Below are 6,716 nucleotides of genomic sequence, written 5' to 3'. Positions count from 1 at the left end.
GCCTAAAGTGCTTGAAAACATCTTGTGTGTGTATACATCAATCAGGTAGTGTAATTAGCGTACTGCTTCACACTAAAAGACCAAACTCACTGTGTAACGCACCGCAAACAGCTGTTTGTGTAGTGACGGCCGTGCTGGACTTCTGCGCACCATGGCGAGATTGCTTTTCCTCACCTCAGTGATGTCACGTAATGTCTGACTGCCTTATCAACTTTCAATGGTTCTTTCTTGATGGCTGGATAGTGTAATGGTTAAGGGCTCTGCCTCTGACACAGGCGACCAGGGTTTGAATCTCAGCTCTGCCTGTTCAGTAAGCCAGCACCTATTCAGTAGGAGGCCTTAGGCAAGTCTCCCTAACACTGCTACTGCGTCCTAGTGGCTGCAGCTCTGGCGCTTTGAGTCCGCCAGGAGAAAAGCGTAATATAAGTGTTTGTCTTTTTCTCTAGCATTGTTAAAGCTTGCATGTATTTTTTTAAATTTCTTTTTCTGCTTGCAGTTCAGTACCTACAATGAGAATCTATGGAGGGCAAGTCTGGCGTGTATTCAACTGTGCGATAAACTTTCTTTGGTACTTTCTCTTTGGTACTTTTTCAGTACCATGGTGTCCACGCCGGGTAACAGGCCGGGAATGAGGGTTCGAATGCAGTCAGGAGTGGGAGCCTGAGAAACGAACCAATGTGCTCAAAGAAAGATTTCCTTCATGGCACAGACACCTGGCTGTGCTGTGGGCAAAGGAGCAGGAATGGCTACCACCACACATCCAAGGAGGGCAGCAGGCATGGCACGCAAGTCCTGACTCAGGGAGGTAGTGACAAGAAATGACAATACAGGAGGACTCTTTCGAGGCCTTGCTGTATATGAGACAAGTCAACTTTAAGGCCTGGAACCCACTGCAAAATGTAACCGCTAATCAAATCGCTAGCGTTTCATATGCGCGTTTAGCAAGCAATTCATTAAGTGTTTTCTGGTGTTTTTGTGCACATTTTTGCAAAATGATTAGCGTTTTGTAAGCTTTAGCGATTAGCGATTTTAGTATAGCGTTTTGCTATTTCATTGGTTGGTTCAAATGTTGTCAGTTTCCCCCAAGATTTAGCCAGTATCTGGTGATTTGTGTTTATGTAAATTGCTATACCCACCTGATTGTGTTAATGGCAGCATGTGGTTTTTAAAAGCAGATTGTCTCAGCATACTGTGTGGGTTTTGTAGAGGAGTTCAGTGAGCTATAGAGAGATAGAGAGAGAGAGAGATAGAGAGAGAGATAGAGAGAAAAAGAGAGATAAAGAGAGAAAGATGTATTGGGGTTTGGTGTGCTTCATCATGGAGGTATGTGCTTTGACCATCCTGATGACTGGAGCTGCTGTGGTGGCAAGACACAGGAGAAGAGCACATCGGTACTGGGTGCACCCCATGCTACAGGAAAGGGAGAGAAAGGATCAGTTTAGGACATTCTATTATGACCTTCGTGCAGATGCTGCAAAGTTTTTGGGATATACCAGGATGTACATTTCAAGGTAAAAACCTTGTCCAAACCTGCACCTCTACAATTCGGAGTGCCACAAGGATCAATCCTATCCCCTCTGCTGTTTGCAATCTACATGTTGCCACTCGGCACACTTATCCAACGACATGGCCTGACGTACCACTGCTACGCCGATGACACACAGCTATACCTGTCCTTCAAACCTGGTGGAACAGACCCTACCCCAAAAATAAACTCTTGCTTAGCTGAGCTACAGGCATGGATGAATGATAACTGGTTGAAACTGAATGCTGACAGAACTGAGGTCCTGTTTGTCCAAGGCCAGTGCCCGCCATCAAAACAGCTCTATCCTAAAGCAACAACAATCAGGATTGGGAATTCAGACATAAACAGCTCCAACCTTGTGCGCAGCCTTGGCGTACTAATCGATGGGGAATTGAGTTTCAGAAACCAAATTTCATCTGTAGTTAAATCCTCCTTCTTTCATCTGAAGAACATTGCAAAGATTAAACATCTGATTCCCCCCGAGGATCTTCCAACCCTAGTCCACGCCTTCATCACATCACGACTGGACTACTGCAATGCCCTTTATGTTGGCCTCCCCAAAAAGGACCTGTGTCGCCTGCAATTAGTGCAGAATTCTGCTGCCAGATTGCTAACAAACCAGCCTCGCCACTGTCACATTACACCGATCCTTCGCTCACTGCACTGGCTACCAGTAGAATGGAGAATACTCTTCAAGATTGGACTGCTGACATTCAAATCCCTGCACAGTTTGGGCCCTGGATACATGAAGGACTTGCTAAAGCTGCACCACACCTCTCACAACCTCAGATCAGCAAGTTCTGTAAACTTGGTCACTCCCAGAGTGCACCTCAAAAAATCTGGAGATAGAGCCTTCTGCCATGCTGCCCCTACTCTCTGGAACTCCCTACCACACCCAGTAAAGACAGCACCATCCCTGGAGCTATTCAAATCCAGACTGAAAAGCTACCTGTTTAGCCTGGCATTTCCAGACTTATAAAATTTCTTCCTCTGTACCACGATGGTCTGAGCCATGCTTATGCGCTTTGAGTCCCACGGGAGAAAAGCGCTTTACAAATGTTATTTGTTGTTGTTGTTGTTGTTGTTGTAAAAAGGCTGCTTATATTTGATTAATGTACCATTGCATTATTAATTGTCATGTGGTTACTTGTTATTTGTAGATATGTTATAGTGAGGCCCATCAGTTACATTACCTAAGCCAAATTCGTCACAGTATCATGACACTCTAGTATGTAATGAAGTCATACACAATGTGTTCAACCTCAGTTTTATATCACAATGTCACTCAATATATGTTATCAATATATCTCAAAAGTGTGGTGTGAATACACACAAGAAAGAAATCAGACCAATATGTTGTTCTACTTCTTTGTGTAATTTAAAGTAACACAACCCCAGAAACATGAGTTCAGTTTCCTAGAACAACTGAAGCAGAAAGTTTGTCAACAAACCAGCTCTTTGTGGCCTTATAGCAAGTATAACATGCATCTTTGCTTTCATGGTTGTATAAAGCAGTAATTGTTGTGAATATTAATTGTAAATGTACAATAAAAATAAAGGTAATGTTTTCACATCTCTGTTTAACACTTCAACAGTAGTAATGTTCAACCTTGATTTGTGTTAAAAAAAAACTCTTATATAGTTGGTTTCACATAATGTTATTATTTGCTGTTATAGCTTTGACTTCCTTCTAGGAAAACTGAAAGATGGATTGCAGCACCAAGATACACAGATGCGCAAAGCCATTTCACCAACAGAACAATTACTGCTAACCTTGAGGTAAATAGTGTGTGCACATATGTATACATGTATATACCTTATAATGTCAAATAAACCTTTGCCAAGTAAAACATTAACATTAATCAGTTATGTCATAATTGTTTAACATGTTTACAATAAAAATCTTTAGGAAACCATACATCTACACTTTTACATGAGACACTACTGCAGCCAAATACAACAGTACAGATGGCAACCACTTAGTACAGTGAAGATTAATACAATTATGGCTGGATACATATCCCTTTCAACTACAGTACAGGGTTATTTGTTGTTTCTACAAATATGTAATCTAAGATATAGATTGATTTTCCAATAATGGTTTGTGAACCGATTACTTACTGCCCAGATGTCTGATATTATCTAATGATTGTTATTCCCATGCACGACTGCAGGACTTCACTAGAGCTGCCCCCATCCTGTGGAACTCTCTCCCACTGCCCATCAGGCTCGCTCCCACCTTCAACACCTTCAAAAAAGCACTCAAAACTCACTTCTTCAAAGAGGCCTACATCAACTCAACACTGCCCTAATCCTTTCTGCCAATAACTTCTTGCTGCACCCCCTCCTTTTGTGTCACCAACCCCTCCCTCTAGATTGTAAGCCTTTGGCAGGGCCCTCTCCCCTTGTGTATCATACATAACTGTGTGCACTTTACCCAGAATTTGGAACTTGTTACCACTACCACTCCAGTTTATGATCTGGCATTGTACTACTGTCTGCATTGTTTTGTGTATCTTTTTGCTATTACCTGTATCTATTGTCTATTACCTGTATTGTTCTGTCACCGCTGTTATCATTGTCTGTAACCTTATTTATTGTACAGCACTGCGTAATATGCTGGCACTATATAAATCTAATAAATAATAATAATTTGTGTGTGAAGTAATTGAACAGTTAAAATATAGAACAAATAAGTTATGGGTTTACTATTTGCGCCCATCAAGGCCAACCCAACAACACGTACAAAACATTCTGATTGTGTTGAAGTCTTAACTAGTGTTGGGCGAACAGTGTTCGCCACTGTTCGGGTTCTGCAGAACATCACCCTGTTCGGGTGATGTTCGAGTTCGGCCGAACACCTGATGGTGTTCGGCCTTTTAAGTTCGGGTTCGTCCCGAACTACTGAATGGCCGCCGAACAGGGCCGAACAGGGCCCTGTTCGCCCGAACATGCCGCAATACGGCCCCCCTATGGGGTCGCAGGCATAACGGGGGAGCATGCCCCGATCGCGGGGGGGGTCGGAAATTCCCCCCACCCCCTCCGCTAGCGCTCCCCCCTCTGCCCGCTTCCCCATACAAAAGTTTAAGGCAAGTTAAATAGTACTTGGTGGCTGGCACTGGCAGTGGAGTGAGGAGGAGGAGGAGTCCGAGTAGCAGAGTGACGCGTTGAGGCCGGGCAGCGGGCGGTTCAGCGGTAGTACCCTTGTGGTACTTCCGCCCTTTCTCTGACCTCACGTCCTCATGCTTACGAGGGTACGCGTCACGCGTACCCTCGTATGCGTCATCACGTAGAGGACGTGAGGTCAGAAAAAGGGCGGAAGTACCACAAGGGTACTACCGCTGAACCGCCCGCTGCCCGGCCTCAACGCGTCACTCTGCTACTCGGACTCCTCCTCCTCCTCACTCCACTGCCAGTGCCAGGCCAGCCACCAAGTACTATTTAACTTGCCGTAAACTTTTTTTATGGGGAAGCGGGCAGAGGGGGGAGCGCTAGCGGAGGGGGTGGGGGGAATTTCCGACCCCCCCCGCGATCGGGGCATGCTCCCCCCCTTATGCCTGCGACCCCATAGGGCCCCCAAAATGGGCATGTTCGGGGGTCCCATTGACTTCCATTGAGTTCGGCGTTCGGGCCGAACATGCCGAACATCTGGCCCATGTTCGGCCTGTTCGGCCCGAACCCGAACATCCAGGTGTTCGCCCAACACTAGTCTTAACACATAACTAATCTTCCTCTCGTCTTATCATTTCCAGAAAAGAGATTTGTTTGGGGTCAGGATTCTCACTTAGTTAGTGAGGCCTTGTTTGTGCAATATCTGTATATAACATTGGCTCTTGGGTTCGGTCAATATTAGTAGATGGGCCTTGGTAAGGGGGGAAATAGCCCATGTTGCTTGGGGGTCTATATGGATAATTGGGGGTAGCCATACGCATTGTCATGCTGATGATAGCTGTGATGGTAGTGAAAGTTGCCATAAGGTGCTTGTTTGTGATATGGTGGAATTGGCACTGGAGGTGATGGTGAGGGTGTGGAAGATGAAGATGAGCTGTGTGATTCTTCCAAAGAAGTACAGGGTGTATTTGTTATGGATTTTTTTCACAAGATCTATGATAGCCTGTCTTAGATCTAAAATTCTATCCTCTGGTACCTTCATATATGGAACAAGGCTAACTGCAAAATTGTTGTGATTACAGCTAGCATGGTGTAATACACCTACAGCTTTTTGCATAGAACTTAATACACCACTTTCAAAACTGCTTTGTGATCTTCCAACTTCACCTTGGCGTCTTCCTCTTCCTATTTGTTTGCTATTTTTAGTTGTGGAGGTAGTAGGCTGCACAGGAGACAATACATTAACACTGCTAGTATTTGACATATAATCACTTGGTGTGTCTGAGGTACTTAAAAGAGAGTCTGAAGCCAGATTAAAAATGGCTTTTTAGCTTATATTCAGCAGGGACATGTTTTCCCCTGCTAAAATGCCGCTATCCTGTGGCATAACGAGGGGTCTTTACCCCCCAAATCCCCCCTGCAAAATCCACTACCAACTTGGTCGTGGATTTTGCTGCCCCTGTGCGCTTCCGTGTGAGGCAGGGCTATGAGCTGCAGCCCTGCCTCACACGCGTCTGTCAGCAGCAGATCTCCGCCTCTCCCCCGCCCCTCTCAGCAAAGGCAGACTGAGAGGGGCGGGGGAGAGGCGGAGATCCGCCGCTGATAGACACGTGTGAGGCAGAGCTGCAGCTAACAGCCCTGCTCCACACGGATGCACTCCCCGGAGGTAGCAAGGGGGATTTGGGGAGTAAAGACCCCTCGTTATGCCGCAGAATATCGGCGTTTTAGCAGGGGCAAACATGCCCCTGCTGAATATAAGCTAAAAAGTCATTTTTTTTAAACGGCTTCAGACTCTCTTTAATAAAGACACAGTAGTATTTTCTATGCCTTCTTCTGCAACATCGTCATCAACTCTGACCACAAGATCTGCAGGAATGTTATCTTCTGTCCTATGGAAGGACAAAGGTTGGAAAGTATTGCAAGTGTGAATATTAAAGTGGAACTGTAAATTTGTTAAAATTAAACAGTTTCACTTACCTGGGGCTTCCCAAAGCCCCCAGCAACCGTCCTGTGCCCTCGCCGGTTTTGCCCAAACCTCCGTTCTCCCGCGCGAGCTACTTTCATTACCGCCGACATACAA

This window comes from Hyperolius riggenbachi, chromosome 2 (assembly GCF_040937935.1).
Source record: "Hyperolius riggenbachi isolate aHypRig1 chromosome 2, aHypRig1.pri, whole genome shotgun sequence".
Classification (NCBI taxonomy): domain Eukaryota; kingdom Metazoa; phylum Chordata; class Amphibia; order Anura; family Hyperoliidae; genus Hyperolius; species Hyperolius riggenbachi.
This window is presented reverse-complemented; position numbering follows the sequence as displayed.